This window comes from Sapajus apella, unplaced genomic scaffold (genome assembly GCF_009761245.1).
Source record: "Sapajus apella isolate SASKATOON/1434 unplaced genomic scaffold, GSC_monkey_1.0 scaffold225, whole genome shotgun sequence".
Taxonomy (NCBI): Eukaryota; Metazoa; Chordata; class Mammalia; order Primates; family Cebidae; genus Sapajus; species Sapajus apella.
In genome coordinates, this window is record NW_022437165.1 from 135800 (window position 1) to 155280 (window position 19481).

A 19481-nucleotide genomic window follows, 5' to 3' on the forward strand; every position below is an offset into this window, starting at 1 on the left:
AGGCTTTTAAGGCTGGGTGTGGTGGCTCATGTCTGTAATCCCAACACTTTGGAAGGTCAAAGCAAGAGGACTGCTTGAGCTCAGGTTTGAGACCAGCCTGGGCAACATGGCGAAACCTCATCTCTACAAAACATATAAAATGAGCCAGGTGTGGTAGTGTGCACCTGTAGGCCTAGCAACTTGGGAGACTGAGGTGGGAGGATGGCTTGAGCCTGGGAAGTGGAAGTTACAGTGAGCCAAGACCATACTACTATACTCCAGCCTGGGTGACAGAGCTAGATCCTGTCTCAAAAAAAAAAGAAAGCCCTTTAAGATGCCTTTTAGTCTACCAAATGGAAATGCAGAGTATACAGCTGGACATACAAGTCTGTAGGAAAAAAAGGCACCCAGTGCTAGAGATGTGGGAATCAACAGGATATAGGTGATATTTAATGTCACTGAGCAAATAAGGTATCAGAAGTGGGTACACCTGAAGAAAGGGCTGAGACTCCTAATATACTCCAACACTTAGAAGTCAAGCCAAAGAGAAAACAAGCAGCAAAGATGACTTAAGAGAAGAACTGTCAATGAGCTAAGAAAAAACCCAGAAAGTGTGGTTCACAGAGGCTTCAAGAACAGAAAGAGTAGTCAACTATCAAAATGCTCTTATGAAATGGAACAAGACAAGAACACAACTGACACCAGATTTTACAAGTTGGTAACCTTGATAAAAACTATTTTAGGCAGCCGGGCACGTGGCTCATGCCTGTAATCTCAGTACTTTGAGGGGCCAGGGCAGGCAGATCGCCTAAGGTCGGGAGTTTGAGACCAGCCTTACGAACATGGAGAAACCCCGTCTCTACTAAAAATACAAAATTAGCCAGGTGTGGTGGCATGTGCCTGTAATCCCAGCTACTCAGGAGGCTAGGGCAGGAGAATTGCTTGAATCCAGGAGACAGAGGTTGCGGTAAGCCAAGATCGTACCACTGCACTCTAGTCTGAGCAACAGGAGCAAAACTCTGTCTCAACAAAAAAAAAAAAAAAAAAAAAAAAAAAAAAAAAAAAAAAAAAAAAAACTATTGTAGGCTGGGCGTGATGTCTCCTGTCTGTAATCCCAGCACTTTGGGAGGTCGAGGTAGGCAGATCATTTCAGGTCAGGAGTTTAAGACCAGCCTGGCCAACATGGCAAAACCCCACCTCTACTAAAAATACAAAAATTAGTTGGGCACGGTGGCACATTCCTGTAATTCCAGCTACTTGGGAGGCTGAGGCAGGAAAATCACTTGATCCCAGGAGGCAGAGGTTGCAATGAGCCGAGATTGTGCCATTGCACTCCAGCCTGGGCAACAGAGTAAGACTCCCATCTCAAAAAAAAAGAAAGAAAGAAAAAACTATTTTAGACTTCCTACCCACTCCCAAAACACAAAAACACCCCAAACTATCAAAAGATCATCAACTGTGCAGATTAATGTATTTGATACATACTTTTAAGATTTTACATATTCATTAAGCCATCAGGGTGCTTGTAATTTCAGAAATCTGCATTTTTAAAAGCTCATATATTAGTAACACTGATACATGCAGATTATTTTAACTAATTTTTTGCATTTCAATTACATCTATGTTAAATGGGGGTTCTAAACTAAAATTAAAACAGAAAAAACTAATTTAATACCAGCCTTACTTCCAGAATTTTAAATGGGGAATAATGGCTAAGAACAAAACCAAAAAACTGCCTACTGAAAAACCTCAAATAGCAGCACACATGTGAGAAAAAAAAAATCGAAGCAAAAAACTAGTTTAGACATACCATTCTGTGAAACCCAGAACAGCAGCCCATGTCTCAAAGGGCATTACCCAAAAAAGCATGTAATACTCCACCTTCACTTGCCGAGTTTGGCTGATGACACACGGAAGACTAAAAAGTTGTTGGACAAAGGCCTTCAATTCTTCCACTGTCAGTTTGGTCCGAGTCCTCACACCATCTGGGCTCTGTCTGATGTGAAATAATATTGAGATATAAGTAAGAAAAATTTAGTCATTCTGATATCAAAAGGGCTCCTAGTCTCTTTAGAATTCAAACCTAAGCAATCCTAGAATCCTAGTGTTTGAGGGATTATATCGCAATGGTGACCACTTCAAAACAGTTTTTAAGTTCTTCAGTTAATAATCCAAAGAGCCAACTCTCCAAGTTACAATTTCTTCAATCTGCAAGTATTAAACATTTCAAACACGACATAAATTCCTCATAGTTGGAATATTAAGTTCATTGTTAAAACTGAATCCTGTATTTCAAGAAGGTTAAAATGTGAAACAAGAGCCTTTAACCTGCCTTTGGTAACAATGAACCCTGTGAAAGTGTTTCAAAATTTTGTGTGTATATGATTTTTCTAATAGGGATCTTAAAATTTTACTAGGTTTGGCCAGGCGCGGTGGCTCACGCCTGTAATCCCAGCACTTTGGGAGGCCGAGGCAGGTGGATCACGAGGTCAAGAGATCGAGATCATCCTGGTCAACATGGTGAAACCCCGTCTCTACTAAAAATACAAAAAATCAGCTGGGCAAGGTGGCGCGTGCCTGTAATCCCAGCTACTCAGGAGGCTGAGGCAGGAGAATTGCCTGAACCCAGGACGCGGAGGTTGTGGTGAGCCGAGATTGCGCTGAGCCGAGATTGCGCCATTGCACTCCAGCCTGGGTAACAAGAGTGAAACTCCGTCTCAAAAAAAAAAAAAAAAAATTTTACTAGGTTTTCCAAGTGGGGACATTGAATCAGTGACAAGTTAAGGGCCACTGATGAATGTCTCTAAGAAAAGTTCTCTAACAAAATGGCAGATTAAAAATCTACAAAGTAATTTAAAAACCCAAAGTGAACTGCTATAGACAAGCCACTCAGACAAAAAAAAAATGTGTTGGAATTACTACAACAAATTTAAACAGAAAATTTAATATTTATGAATTAAATTATATCAAGGGTGCATACTTCTATGCTCCTTAACAACCTCCTCAGCATCCATCAAGGTTACCCTTTGCTGCCACCTGCCTTCAGCCTATAGTCTCAATTTATTTATTCATTTACAAATATTTATTGCACAACTATGTGTCAGGCATTGTTCTAAGAACAAGAAATATAGCAATGAAAAGAAAATCCTCTGATATTCTAATATTGTGTACATTCTAGTGGGGGATAAGGAAGAACAGAGAAGACAGGTAATAAATAAAATAAGTAGATTTGTATAGCAGGAGGTGACAAAGCTAGGAGAAAAACAACGCATGAAAGAAGGTAAGAGGATTGAAATTTCATAAAGGATTGTGAGAAAAGCCCTCTCCAACAGAGTGACATTTGAAAACAAAGGCTTCAAAGAGGTAAGGGAACAAACAAGCCACCTGGATATGGTGGGAAGATAACAAGCAGAGTAAAGAGAGAGGGTGAAGTCCTAAGAAAAAATGTGCCTGCTATGTGTGAAGAACAGCAAGAGAAAGAACACTGCAGGCTGGGGCAGGAAAGAAGGGAGAACACTAGGAGATAAAACTGGAGCATTAACTGGGAATCTAGAGACATGGCCACAAGAAGTCAAAGATCGTGTTAGGCTTCACAGGCCAAATACAATTTTGGCTTTTACTCTGAAAGAAACAAGAAAATAAGAAAATACTGGATAATTAAACTCTTCTTAGGTTTACCTGTGTTTCTGCTTTTTGCTCAGAAGCAGCTGAGCCACAGAAGCACAGGTCTCAGCTTCTTTTACAGCATCCCTGAGTTTTAGAAAGAGATCATTCTCTGGGTATTTGCCATCCTCAGCATCTTCCAGCATTACTCGCAATTCAATCAAATCTGTAAAAATAAATAAAAAGCCATATGCTATGACCATAAACACAAAAAGCCATTCTAAAATCTTTAGCAATCTCACTCAAGTGAGTCACCAACCTACTAGAAACATGATAATTAGTAAAAACAAACCGCTGTGAAAATCTCATCAACACAATAAAAGCTAATGACCAGGTGCCCATTTATAATCCCTATAAACAGTTTCTCTCAGAAAGGGCCTAAAAAAGAAAATAAATTTCTCTTTCCAAAGAAGTCTTTCTTGTTAGTCTCACTGATAATAGTGGATTCCCAACATATATGATAAATTCACTGCAAGTTAGATGTCCATCCCATTTTATATCAGCTTTATTTAAAAGAAGATTCTCAAATAGAAAATTAAGTTTATATTCAACAACCCATTAGTCTCAAATCTCAAAGGAAGCCTAGGATTTTTCTTTTATGGAGGGAAAAAACATAAAACTAAACAAGCCCTCTTTTAAAGTGACAATCATTTCAGTATACACATGCAAAAGAAGGAAGTTTAACCTTTTTGTGGTTGAAGTTAGCAGACAATGTTTCTGTAACACGACTGACCCAAGTGTCATAGGACTGTGCCCTGACTTTTACACCAGACAGCAGAGAAGGGGGGTCTTCTAATGGCTAGTGATGTCTACCAAACACACACACACACACACAAACACACAGAAATAAAAATCTCAAAAACCAACAATAACTTGAAAATAAAGTTTTAAGTATAATCATCTTCAGGAAAATACAATGGCCAAGGGAATGGGATCTCAGTTCACATAAAAAGAAAATCAAAGCAGCCCACAGCTTTTAATGCATGGAGATAAGGAACATGTGAAATCAACTGATAAACTAATTTCAGTTGGCAAGCTTAGGGCCAAATTTAAAGGACTGGTCTTCAAGCCTAGAAGTAGACAGAGAAGTTGAGAAGTCCAAAGAAAAGGAAGGGAATAAGTAAAAACAACACTAAGACTTGGTTTAAAAAAAAAAAAAAAGGTTATGGAAGTTTTACGAGATACTTTTGGATACCTAAGGCATTTCTTCTGCATGGGGCAGGGGCACAGATCAGTTGGATGGCAGAGACATACAAGCCGCTCAGGATTACAGGAACATGTGAGAGCAGAGAGAAAACATGTGGTTCTGCATGCCGAACACTGTCGCTCATCATCTGGAACAAGTTCAAACACTTCTTCTTCTGACACAGGACACCCTGAAATATAATTTATTTCACTAGATCAAGTCTTTCTAGTCTTGATCTAGTGAAATATCAAAAAACTTAAGTTACTACATTTTTTTCTACAGACAAATCTCTGACTTAAGGCATAAACATGAAAGGTACAATGACACAAAATCAAAATACTTCCTAAAAGTAATCATTACTAAATTGTATTCAATGGGCAAGATTAAAGTTTGGTATCTAAGGATGCACATTTGAGTGACAAAAACTGTAAAGAAATGTGGGCTGGGTGCAGTGGCTCATGGCTACAATCCCAGCATTTTAGGAGGCCAGGGTGGAAGGATTGCTTGAAGCCAGGGATCTGAGACCAGCCAGGGAAACAAAGTGAGACTCCATCCCTACAAAAAAAGTTTTAAACATTAGCCAGGCATGGTGGTTCATGCCCATAGTCCAAGTTACTCAGGAGGCTAAGGAGGGAAGGCTTGAGGCCAGGCTGCAGTGAGCTAGGACAGTACCGCTGCACTCCAAGCCCAGGTGACACAGCAAGACCTTGTCTCTAAAAAAAAGAAACGTGATTACCACAAAAGTCAGGATGGTTTTTTGAGAGGAAGGAAGAAAATTGTAATTACGAGGCATTTTTTGGGGTGGCTGGCTGCACTCCAGAAGTTCTTCCCAATTACATCCTTGAGCAAAATAAATTAGTAATCTATGATCCAAAAGTGTATATTGATATACACAAACATATGTAAGGACAAAGAACTATAAAGTAAATTGTACAAATCAAAATATAACATCAGCATGACATCAAAAAGAAAGTTAAGCTAAATTCAGTATGCCAGTTTAAGAATGCAAGAGCGGGCCAAGCGTGGTGGCTCACGCCTGTAATTCTAACACTTTGGAAAGCCAATGTGGGTGGGCCACCTGAGGTCAGGAGTTTGAGATCAGCCTGGCCAACATGGCAAAACCCTGTCTCTGGTAAAAATACAAAAATTAGCCAGGTGTGGTAGTGCACACCTATAGTCCCAGCTACTCAGGAGGCTGAGGCAGGAGAATGGCTTGAGCCTGGGAGGCAAAGGTTGCAGTGAGCTGAGATCACACCACTGCATTCCAGCCTGAGTGACAGAGTAAAACTCTGTCTCAAAAAAAAAAAAAGAATGTAAGAGTGTATGAAGTATATTTTACCCAACACCTCCATTTACTATATACAGTTGCTGCTTACTTGATTGAGCAAGTTACTTGTAAACCCAATTCTGTAATAAAGCAAACTCTCTTCACTTAAACAAGGTAGGAACCTCATAATTTATTCACTGGCAGACACAACTCTGGTCTTTCATCATACATTGTTTCTCATATCAGTTTAATCTAGATGTCTGCTGGCCATATTCTCATATCTTTCTATTTTCTCATACTGGCATTTAGAATTTTCTTTAAAAATTATTTTAACGTAAAAATAGTATCAAAATGCACTGCAAGAATTTACTCAGCTTCAGAACAACTAGCAATGCTGTTCTGAAGGGAAATGCTAATATGGCCACTGAGAAAGTTGTGGGGGCTTCAAGAAATGTTACACAATTTCCCAAAGTGAAATCCAAGGATCACAGATCCTAAAAGATACTCTGGAAAAAATAAATTTCTTTGTTCAAGGTGTAGTGGCTCACACCTGTAATCTTAGCACTTTGGGAAACTTAAGTGGGAGGATTGACTGGGCCAACAAGTTCAAGACCAGCCTGAAGACAGTCTCTACTGGAAAAAAAAAAAAAAAAAAAAAAAAACTAGGGGAAAATTTTTTTTTTGGAAACTACTATGGATTATATCCCTCCCACTTTACAGATTAACAGTGAACACCAGCATATTAAAGAATCAGAAGTTTTGCAGTAAAGATCCAATTATCTTTCTTTTTCTTGGCCTATATTTTTTTATTAATTTTTACCATTAATTTTCCTATGCCTTTCAAGTAATTTTAAAATCCTGAAAACTGGAAAAGTATATATTTCACATTATTTTAGGTCCCCTTATTTTTTGTACCCAAACTAGAATTCATCATTCTTTCACTTTTCCAGTCTTAAATGAAGCTAACATCAATATTTTAAATACATCCATTTATCTTAGCCTGCCATTTTCTAAACTTTTCTAGACACAGAATGATTTTTTCTTATAATACCTTCTAAAATATTACAAAGCTTATATTCCTGAGAATATACCTTAGAAAATCATAAATAAGCAGGGAATGGAGAGAAGAAAAAAGCTAGAAATGCAAATTAAAAGGTTGAGGCCAAGTGCAGTGGCTCACACCTATAATCGCAGCACTTTGGGAGGCCAAGGTGGACGAATCACTTAAGTCCAGGAGTTCGAGACCAGCTTGGCCAACATAGTGAAACCCTGTATCTACTAAAAATACAAAAAATTAGCTGGGAGTAGTAGCACGTGCCTGTAGTCCCAGCTACTCGGGAGGCTGAGGCAGGAGAATCACTCAAACCCAGGAAGCAGAGGTTGCAGTGAGCCAAGACTGCACCACTGCACTCCAGCCTAGGTGGCAGAGCAAAACACAGTCCCAAAAAAGCAAAAACCAAAAAAAGGCTATTTGAAATAAGCCAGGTGAGCAAATTAAGGAATGGAACCGGATGGTGTAGCAGTAAGAAAAAAAGGCGGCAAGGGAGAGTGATGAGAGACAGTGCCAACGAAAAACTTAAAAGTCAGTGACAGGCCTGGTGTGGTGGCTCACACCCGTAATCCCACCACCCTGGGAAGCTGAGGTAGGTGGATCACCTGAGGTCAGGAGTTCAAGACCAGCCTGGTCAACATGGTGAAACCTTATCTTTACTAAAAACACAAAAATCAGCCAGATGTGGTGGCACACGCTTGTAACCCTAACTAATCAGGAGGCTGACGCAGAATCGCTTGAACCTGAGGGGTAGAGATTGCAGTGAGCCACGATTATGCCACTGCACTGCAACCTGGGCAACAGAGTGATACTCTGTCTCAAATAAATAAATAAACAAACAAATAAATAAAAAAGTAGGTAACAGATAACTATGAAAGAAATGAGGCTGAGATCGTGCCACTGCACTCCAAGTTGGGTGACAGAGTGAGACTCTGTCTCAAATAAATAAATAAATCGTACAAAAAAACTAAGTAACAGATAACTATGAAGGAAATGAGACCAGGTGTGATGGCTCACACCTATAATCCCAGCACTTTGGGAGGCCAAGGCAGGCAGATCACTTGAGGTCAGAAGTTCAAGACTAGCCTGGCCAACATGGTGAAACCCTGTCTCTACTAAAAATACAAAAATTAGCAGAGCAAGGTTCATGCCTGTAATCCCAGCTACTCAGGAAGCTAAGGCAGGAGAATTGCTTGAACTCAGGAGATGGAGGTTGCAGTGAGCTGAGATCATGCCACTGCACTCCAGCCTGGGTGGCAGAGTGAGACTCCAGCCCCTGCCAAAAAAGGAAACAGGTGAGTCAGGTTCACACAAGTTTTTACATGATGGTCATTGTACCAACTTAGATGAGGCAATTAGGAAAGAAAAGTGGTTTGTGAAAGGTGGAAAGGAAAGAGATTTTCTGTTTCAGATGCTGCGACCGAGATGATAAATCTAAATAGAAGTGTGCAATACACATGTTGGAAGCACGGATTACAAATGAGTGGCTGGATACTGCCTCTTTCAAAGAGACAATAATTCCTGCGTTTACATATAATAGGAGGAAACTTTAAGAAGAGCTGAAACCACAAGGTAAAAGCTGAAAGACTTAAGACTCTAAGAATAGATGAGAATTCTTACATAAACAGAACAAAATAACAACAATAAACAGTGAAAAGTTGAACTCTGCACACATTGTTGGGGAGATAAGGAGAATGAACTAGAAATGATGGGCAAATATAATCAAAGAGACTGAAAAAACAGTAGAACAAATGTTAGGGAAAGAAACCAAAGCGGCAACATACAATGCAATAAAGAGGTCATGGGGATGGAAGACACCAAAAGAAACCAATGAATTTGGCAATAAAGTGTGTCACTGGTGAACTCTGAGATCTTTGAAAGTATGATGGAAACAGAATAACAATGATGATGAAGGGAGAAAGAGGACATTAGAGTGCTGACCACGGGAAAACCACTGAAGATTTTCAGTAAAAGATAAAATGAAAACTTTTCTTAAAATAGAAAAGACAAGTCCGTAACACAAAGAGAGGGCAAGGATAAGTAACTGAATAAGGGCACAGGCAGAAGGTATGTTATTTGATCAAGGTATCACAAAAGAAACATGGTAGAGGATCAGGAAGATGTGGCATTCAAATTATCAAAGGACAAGGAAAATAATGTCCCATTCAGGTTAAATCTGAAATACTGAGGACGTATCACAAAACCATATTTCAGGAGTCTCCACCAATGTACTTAAAATTTCAAAATTCAAAAGAAAGACTCTAAGCAATGAGAAAAGGAATCCCATTTTAAATAAATATATAATCAATATATAACTTTTAAGAATACAAGTATAGGCCAGGCACAGTGGCTCATGCCTGTAATCCCAATTCTTTGGGAGGCCAAAGCAAGAGGATCACTTGAGGTCAAGAGCTCGAGACCATCCTGACCAACGTGGTGAAACCCCATCTCTACTAAAAATACAAAATTAGCCAGGCAAGGTGGCACATGCCAGTAATCCCAGCTACTTGGGAGGCTGAGGCAGGGGAATCACTTGAACCTGGGAGATGGAGGTTGCAGCGAGCCGAGATCATGCCACTGCACTCCAGTCTGAGCAACAGAGTAAGACTCCTTCTCAAAAACAAACAAACAAAGAACACAAGTATAAAGTGGGAATATTAAATAATGAAATACCACTACAACCTTATTAGAATGTCTAAAGTTGAAAAGACTAACTATACCAAGTGTGGGTGAGGATGTAAGGCAACTGGAACTCTCTTATACACTGCTGGCGCAAATGTAAAATGGTACCACCATTTTGGAATATGGTTTCATAGTTTTTTAGAAAATATTAAACATATACATACTATATGATCTGACCATTCCACTCCTAGTATCTACTAGAGATAAATGAAAACATATGTTCATGCAAAAAGCTGTACACAAATGTCCAGAGCAATTTAATTTCTAACAGCCAAAAAATGTAAACAATCCAAATGTCCATCCACAAGTGAAAGGACAAACAAATTGTGGTATATCTATTCAAAAGAAAACTAGTGAGCAATAAAAAGGAATAAAGTATTAGTACATGCAGGCTGGGTACAGTGGCTCACGCCTGTAACCCCAGCACTTTGGGAGGCTGAGACAGGTGGATCACTTCAGTTCAGGAGTTCAAGATAAGCCTGGCCAATGTGGTAAAACCCTGTCTCTACTAAAAATACAAAAATTAGCTGGGCATAGTAGCGCATTCCTGTAATTCCAGCTACTTGGGAGGCTGAGGCAGGAGAATCGCTTGAACCCAGGTGGCAGAGGTTGCAATGAGCCAAGATTGTGCCACTGCATTCCAGCATGGGTGACAGAATGAGACTCCGCCTCAAAAAAAAAAAAATAGTATTAGTACATGCAACAATATGGATGAGTCTCAAAGTAATTATGCTGACCAAAAGAAATTAGACTGTAAAAGTATAGTTGTATCATTCGATTTAAATAAAATTCTCCAAAAAATAAGCAAAGAAAGAATAGCGGTTTCTTGGGGATTCAGGGCAAGAGGAGAAGAAGGCGGCACAGGGTGGCTAGGCATGGTGGCTCATGCCTGAAATCTCTACACTTTGGGAGGCCAAGGCAGGAGGACCCCTTGAAGCCAGGAGTTTGAGACCAGCCTAGGTAACAAAGCAAGGTTCCACCTCTACAAAAAATTTAAAAAATTAGATGGACATGGTAACATGCACCTGCAGCCCCAACTATTCCAGAGGTTGAGGTGAGAAGATTGTTTGAGACCAGGAGTTTGAAGCTGCAGTGAGCTATGATTGTGCCACTGCACTCCAGCCTTGGTGACAGAGAGAGAACCCATCTTTCACAAAGGTGGTACAGAGCAAGAAGGAAAGACCACATATAGGCATAAAAAACTTTTGGGGGTGATATAGTCATTATCTTGATTGTACCAATGGTTTCAGGGGTATATACACAGTCAAAACTTATCAAATTGTATACTATAAACACATGCAGTTTATTACAGGTCAATTATGCTTCAACAAATCTATTTTAAAAACATAGAATATCAGGCAGAGAGGGAGGAGGGACATGATACAAAAACAGGAGGAGCATGGTGTAAACCTAATGAAGCTAGCTAGTTATGTAGGAAATATTAGAGGGAACAGGCCAAGATGATGCTGAAGGCACACATTTTCTCATATATTTCCCAGTTCAATGTAATGATGCTTAGCTCATTCTAAGCATTCAAAACCCAACTCTTGGTTATTCCATCCTTCCTATTCATCAAATTACTTAAAGGCAAGGGGAAAAGATTAATCAAACTGACAGTCTGTAATTGCCAGAAACGTAACTTATTCAACATAAAGCTGAGGAAAAAACAATTCAAATTTTCTTGTTTAAACAATTAACACTGTATGTAGAAGATTTAAAAGGTAACTATGTACCTAAGAAATTCTGACAGGACTTCAGTTTTAAAAATCTAGAGATGATAAAATTCCTAAAACATTTTTAATTTGAAGAAACCAATATGGAAATTATAAAAATACAAAATCTTCTCCAAATAAGTGATTTTTATGTTCAACTCCTAGGGGATCAGAGACGAAAATTCTAACTATAGGTTTATTTAGTATATCACATAAGCAGTATCAAAAATAGAAAATGTGCTCAGTAAACTCACCATCTACACAACAGACTCTCTTAATCGTGTTTCTTCTTCAGTCATGAGAGTCAATTATTTGCAGACCATGGCAGCCAGCCCCACATCTAAGCATTCTGGATCTGCTGCCATCTTGAACATAAGTTCCTCATGTGAAAAGACACAATGGCGCCTTAGGCGTCGGTAATGATTTACACATTGAGGTCCAATGGGTAACTGAAAATGAGATTTCCAAATTAAATATCTCGCTTATAACAAATCCAGCAACAGAACCACTACTTGCCCTCCAGGTCCTCCCTTTTATTAGAAAGAAGACAGAACAACAAATCCGTTTAAATATAAGAGGCAATATTATATTAATTGTAAATATTAACCCTGTATGACCCAGCCAGAATTTCAAAGGTTTTCCTACAGAAAATTTCCATAATCTGAGATGCTAAATTTCTGGCCTAAACTGCTAATTTTCTATTTATGGTACCTCAAGAAGAAGGAGTTCTTTGGTATATAAATGAGGCAGCAAACTCTTTAAGAGAAGTTTAACATAAGCCTGCCCTTACAAGGAAAAGAAAAATATTGTAAATATAAATAAATAAATAAGTTCAGGCCAAAAAGAGTTAAGTAGAAGTATTCAGCACTCAAATTTCCACAGAACAAAAAGAACAGAAGTTATTAGAAGAAAAAGAAAGAAAGAAAAGAGGGAGAAAGTAATAAGTAATTTACACTGACTGACTTTTAATTTTTTTTGCAAAAATCAAAACAAAAGATGATTTAGATTTTAGCATCTAGAAATTATTTTAAATAACAAGCCTGGCAGAAAGATAATTCAAAGAAGTAAAACTATAAAATGAAATGACAAAATGATCACTTTTCATAAATGAAAAGATACATCCTTTAAAATAAATTTTGAAAATTTCCATAATTATCAAGATATAAGCCAAATTATGACAATAGCAATGCTCTACACTTAGATATGGACTCCAACTTCAACTTCTTTCCTATGCTCAGGCACAAGAACTTAGATAGCTAAAGGAGTTTTGTTTGGATTTGTAATATAAAAGAGAAAAAATAAAAAATGGGTCTTTAATAACTGTAGAATTCATGTATAGTTTGAGAAAGGCAGAAAGGAATCAGAGGAATCACAGAAAAATAAGGCTATCTCTGAATTATCTCTGAATTATGTTTCCACACTCTTCAAAGAAAAAACTTGAATTATGCTGTGTTTCCATACTCTTCAAAGAAAAATCTTTCTCAAGGAAAAAGTATATATATATACATATATATATATAATACATATTGAACTTATGATTCACAATCATTTTGTCTATTAACACACAACTCTTTCATATATTAAATATGTACTCTTTAAATATTTCTCACATAGCCTTAATACAGAAACAAGTAGAAGAAAAAAATCATACTTTGGGATTTACAGTTCTTATAGTAATATGTGAGGAAGCCACATAAAACAGAACTGATTACCCATTGTAACTTATAAAAATTAGTCCCATTAATTTATTCCAGAGGTAAAATTGCTATAACTTGTAATTTATATTATACCCTTCTTCTAAAGAGTGTCAAGGGCCTCCACACATATCCTCTAACTTGTCTGAGGTTATTAAATGAATCTGTTAGCATCTTTACATACCAGCTAAAAAACTTAGGCCCACTGAAATTTTAAAAGCTGCCCAAGGTCAAACATCAGCAATAGTAAGAATGGGAACAGCAGAAACCATCTCCACCTCCTATCTAAATCCTCCCATTTTCTACCCTATACCTAGCCAATTAAGATGTAAATCACAAACAGTCAATAAATGTTGGCTGAATTTTTAGACACCGAGCTCAGGCCCAAGGCAAAAATCCTAAGCCTAGTCTTGTTCTTGCTAAATTATGCTGTATCCAAAGCCTAATAAGAAAAAGGTTCAAAATTACTTTATCAAGCAAAACTATTGGCGGGAGATAATTCATTGTATCATTTTACTCATTAGCGAAGGAAACAAAACTAATCTCTATATGGTTAATGATGGAACTTAATAAATTACGGTGCCTGCAGAAAACATAAGATCCAATATTATTAAAAAATTTCCCCAAAATGTTAACAGAAGCAACAAAAACAGCACCAATACAAGAAAATAGTCAGTGTATATCATAAATATACTGTATAATCTTCTCCCATGCAACTTAACCAGCCACTAAATATTTTTTGATTATCTACTTCATACAAAAGCAAAATAGCAATTACCTAGCATTATCATTTACATACAAGTATAGTGCAGAGATCTCAATATCATACTCTTTTAAAATTAAAAAAAGAACAGAAAAAAACATAAAATGGCCAGACTAGTAAAGTCACCTGTCTATCAGAAAAAAAAAAATGAAGGAATATTATAAAAACCACAGAGTTTCATATTTGAAAATATGGTAAAATTAATACTTGAAATTATCTCTATAAGCTTGGTCACCTTAATAAGTCCCAAAAATACTCAGAGAAAGCAAAGGCTAGAAAAATTATAGGTTGGTGCAAAAAAAAAAAATTATAGGTTTCACAAAGTGGTACAGAGCAAGAAGAAGGACCACATAAGGGCATAAAAAAACTTTTGAACTTTTGCACCAACCTATATCTTCAATGGCAAAAGCTGCTTTTACTTTTGCACCAACCTGTATCTTCCCTTAGAAAAGAAGGATTCAGAAAGAATCAACTGACCATTTACAAGTTCAAACCATCTCTCTCCTCTGAGCACCTGACCAGAAGGGAGACAAACTAAAGAAAAGAAGGAAAGCAAAGGAGAGAAGGAAAGGAAGGGAAGAGGGAAATGGAGGGAAGGAAAGTGGAAAAGGAAAGTATGGAAATGAAGGAAGCAAGATCAAACAGAATGGGGAGAATAATAAATGGGTAAGAAGAACTCTAAAATCTTGGCCAGGGGTGGTGGCTCACGCCTGTAATCCCAGCACTTTGGGAGGCCGAGGTAGGTGGATCACCTGAAGTCAGGAGTTCAAGACCAGCCTGGCCAACATGATGAAACCCTGTCTCTACTATAAATACAAAAATTAGCCGGGTGTGGTGGCAGACACCTGTAATCCCAGCTACTCAGGAGGCTGAGGCAGGAGAACTGTTTGAACCTGGGAGGCAGAGGTTGCAGTGAGGTGAGATCGTATCTCAAAAAAAAAAAAAAAAAAAAAAAAAAAAAACTGTGATGGAACTCTACTTCTTAGCTTTCTAAACTACAATAGCCATGCCAGTCTCCACTGAAATACTGATGAACCCTACCCTGAACCCAGCTAAGCAAATATGGCAACTAAGCTCCATTATATTTATAGGGCGGTTAGTAGACGTACAACAGCCACTTGCTGTAGAACAGACCCAGTCAGTGGTACAGAAGTTCACAGCTTCAGCAAAGTTGTTGCCCTGGTTAAATCCAGAGTGATAGGTACGAGGAAATGTCACAGCAAACTCTCCAGCACACTGATTGGTCCTGTACACCTAAACGCAAATTGGGAACAGGGATACAAAATAAATAATAGAAAGTAAAAACAAGAAAAAGAGGAAGACAGATTTTATTAGTCAGACAATTTTAGATGCATTTTCTAAAACTGAGAACAATAAAGCATAAACTTACACATATCAGAAAATGATATCAGAAGTAGCCAGAATTCTACCTTCTTAAAATAATCTCTGATAATAGATTATAATTCATGACAAGAATTAGCAGCCAAAAGAAATTCTCAAAGAAAAAACATTACTCTCAATGAGCTACAAGTTTCCTAAACTGATACAATTTTTACAATTAAGAGAATTTGTTTTATTCTTGTATTATAAATAGTGACAAAGAATAGAATTTCCTACAACTTTTGGATAATTGTTTTGGAAACTAACCAACTTTATTAACTCACATAGCATGAGACATCCCCAATGAGATGTCCCAAAAATCAGTTTTCATGAATCTCACTTTGTTTTACAATAATACTATATGTCTCTTGAAAAGTCTCAGATTCTGGTATAAATTTATTCTTTAAAAACAAAGTAACATTATAAATGTTAATCTACTTTCTCTTTAAGGTTAAGATGAACATTTGATTATCTATAGTAAACTTATTAAATTTATGACTTTATCAGGTATTAGCTTGAATTTGAGAAACATTTTCAAAATTAGGTTGAAAAGTGAAAAAGGTATTTGCAGTATATTTTTACTTCATTATCTCATGTATTAAAAGCTAAGAAATCTTTATATGAGAAAATTAGGATAAGCATTAGTTATTAGAGGCACTGCTTAAAATACCTCTGCTTTGGTACATAGGGATAACAAAGAATATGAGATTTTTGTTCAAAGTAGGATATAATATTTACTGAAAATAGAAGGTTCTGTGAATAGGTAGCTGTACCTAAAGTATGATTCATACTTTAGTATTTCCCTTCTTAATTAGATAAAAGTTGTTCCCTTCAGAGGGTAAATTCTAATTTGGCTAGAAGATGATATGACTCATTTCTAGTTACAAAACAAAGCATATGTTGTGATTCTATCTAATCAAAAGCTAAAGTAACTTTAAATTAAAAATACTGGCTGGGTGCAGTGGTTCACGCCTGTAATCCCAACACTTTGGGAGGCCGAGGTGGGAGGACTGCTTGAGCTCAGGAGTTCAGGACCAGCCTGGGTGACACAATAAGACCTCATCTCTACAAATACAACAAATTAGACAGGCATGGTGGTGTGCTCCTGTAGTCCCAGCTACTCATTAGGCTGAGGCAGGAGAACTGCTTGAGCTGAGCAGGTCGAGGCTGCAATGAGCAATCATCATGCCACTGCTTGAACCTGTGAAGCGGAGGTTGTGGTGAGCTGAGATCGTGCCATTGCACTCCAGCCTGGGCAACAAGAGCGAAACTTCATCTCAAAAAAAAAAAGATACAGAAAGGTGTGTTATCGGACACCAAGAAGATAACTCATAATACAGAAGTTCAATACAAACGTATAATTCCCAGTCGAAAGCTGGTAGTTATCTGCTATTTTAACAAAGTAACTTTCAGAGAGTAATAAATTTATATAAAGTGTGAAAAGTTTAAAAATTTCAAACACATTGTCTAGTTATAACAAAAACAGAGTCCTGAGTAAAACAAAAGAAAATAAATAGCAAATCTGCGACCCAGTCAAGAAAAAAGGCTTTATTGCCTGTCTCTTCACAGTTTTGTTGATGTCTTAATGCCCAGGAATCAATGTTTCAAACCATTTAAAACTAAAAAGAGAAGTTTTAAACTTATGACATTTAGCAAAATAATTCCAATCAGTTAATCCAAAAATAATTACTTAACGCAAAGACTCACAGTCGGCAGGCAAATAAGTCACACCAGGCCATCTGTGCAACCACCTGTTACATAAAAAATAATAAAAGCAGCCAGCTAATACACCCCGCCAACACCAAGGATTCTCATCTCCTGAAATTCAGAACTTTGTATAACCCCCACCCACACTGAACAGGACTCACTCATGTAACCAATAAGATATTGCAGATATTATGAAGTCTGATTGGTTTTTTTTGAGACAGGATCTCACCCTGCTGCCAGGCTGGGTGCAGTGGCATGATCATAGCTCACTGCAGCTTCAACCTCCCCAGGCTGAAGTGATCCTCCCACCTCAGCCTCATGAATAGCTGGGACTACAGGTGTGTGCCACCATGCCCGGCTAATTTTTATTTTTTGTAGGGACAGGGTTTTGCCATGTTGTCCAGGATAGTCTCACATTCCTAGACTCAAAAGAGCCACCTGCCTCAGCTTCCCAAAGTGCTAGGATTATGGGTGTGAGCCACAGCACCTGGCCAAAATGTCTGACTTCTGAAGTTATGTTATAAAAGACATTGCAACTCCATATGGCTCTCAAGTAGCCCTATGGAGAGGCCTACATAGCTAGAATCCGAGGTCTCCTGGCAACAACTATGTGAGTGAACCACTTTGAAAGCAAATCCACTAGCCCCAGCCAAGCCTCAAAGAGACTACAGTCCCATGGCAACCTCATGAGAGACTCCAAGCTAGAAGTATCATTAAAAAACTATCATTATCACAAATGACAGAGTGAGACTATCTCAAAAAAAATCTCCCATTTTTAGCAAACTTTTAAGCAATGTGTAGTTTGAGGAAATCAAAAGCAGTCTTTTTGTCTGTCCCAGATATGACAAATATTTTCCTTGTTTGATAGTTTTTACCACCTTTTGTTTTGTTGTATATTGGTTTGGTTTCTATTTTTGTTTTTTGTCATATAGAAAATTTAATTTTTACATTCCCAAATTTATCAATCTTCCCTAGTATGGCTTTTTGACTTTGTGTCATGATTAGAAAAATCTTCCTCATTCCAATTTATACAAATAATTCATCTGTATTTTTTTCTGAAACTTTCATTTTTTGAAGTTTTAAATCTTCAAAATTTTAAATCTAGCCATAATGAAGAGTATAAATAATCACTTATCCAGCTCTATTTTTAAACTATTTATTAAATAGTTTAAAATAACCAACTAATGCTTAATAAGCCATCATTAGCACATGTTAAATTTTCATATATATGAACACACATGGACGTTATTTTGGTTCTTTATTCCTTCATCAGAATTGTTTAAATTTTACTCGTCTAGGATAGATTTTATTCTATTTAATTTTAAGATAAATTTTCAATTATATAAATGCCACTTCAAATATATAATAAATTTGGTATTGAGTGATTTTTACAGTGGTTATTTTTGATCCAATTCACAAAATGTAGACACAAAATCTATAATTAGATTTTTAAATTTGTTAAAATAAAATTGAATAACAAGAAAAGGAATGCTGCAGTAGTTTTCATATTTTGTTCTGCATCAGAATTACTTAGTGAGCTTGCTAAAAATACACATACCTGAGTCCCACCTTCCAGGACTTCTGATTCAGAGGAAGAGGATGAGTCATACTTCCCATGCACTCCCAAGGTAATTTCATATACCGTAAAGTTTGAAGACCCCTAAAATAACATTTCCAGGGTAAGGTTTTTAATTGCAAATGCCTTTCTCAACAAAGAACGGCTAAAATTAAGGCCTGTCTTTCAAATGAATAAACAAAATACCTCAAGAAAAACTGAAACCACCAATGGAGAAATTTGGCAAGGATAAATCAATTGAAACAAACAGTGAACAATAAGCAGTTCAACATATTCATCTTAAAATAGACAATATTTAAAAGATACACTACAACAATGGAAGATAAATAAAAAGAAGAGAACATAAAGGAATGGAATCCCTCCAGGGACAAGCATGATGTATATAACAGAAGCCCTAAAGGCATACACAGTGCAGGCTGCAATGCTAAAACCAATTTACTGATTAACTGGAAATCTTTTGTCACATAAAGAGAAAAAGAAAACACTGGAAAAGGGAAATTATGAAAATTCAAGACAAAAGACTGAAATACTGAAATACTGCCACCAACTATTTCAAGTCTGTGTTTAGTCCTTGATCACTCTTTTTGTGCATGATCATCCCTACAACTAGGATGCTTTCCTCTCCACTCCTTTCTTCCTTCAAGTGTAAAGTCAACTTAGAGCAGGGAAAGGTTGAGAAAACGAATCTGCTCCAGAGCTACTCCCTATCACAGCCACAGCAACACTGACTGTAACAGAGGCTGGGAAGGAATTCTTCCTATCAGCAACCACGCAATAAAGACGTGACAGTTCTCTAGCTCTTTCTGCTAGCACTTCCTGCC

At 37.4% G+C, this 19481-nt stretch overlaps 1 pseudogene; it reads right to left on the reverse strand.

Annotated features, from left to right (window-relative positions):
• The window catches only part of LOC116544646, a 55788-nt pseudogene extending 37096 nt beyond the window's left edge, over positions 1 to 18692 (reverse strand).
• Positions 18693 to 19481: the final 789 nt, after the last annotated feature.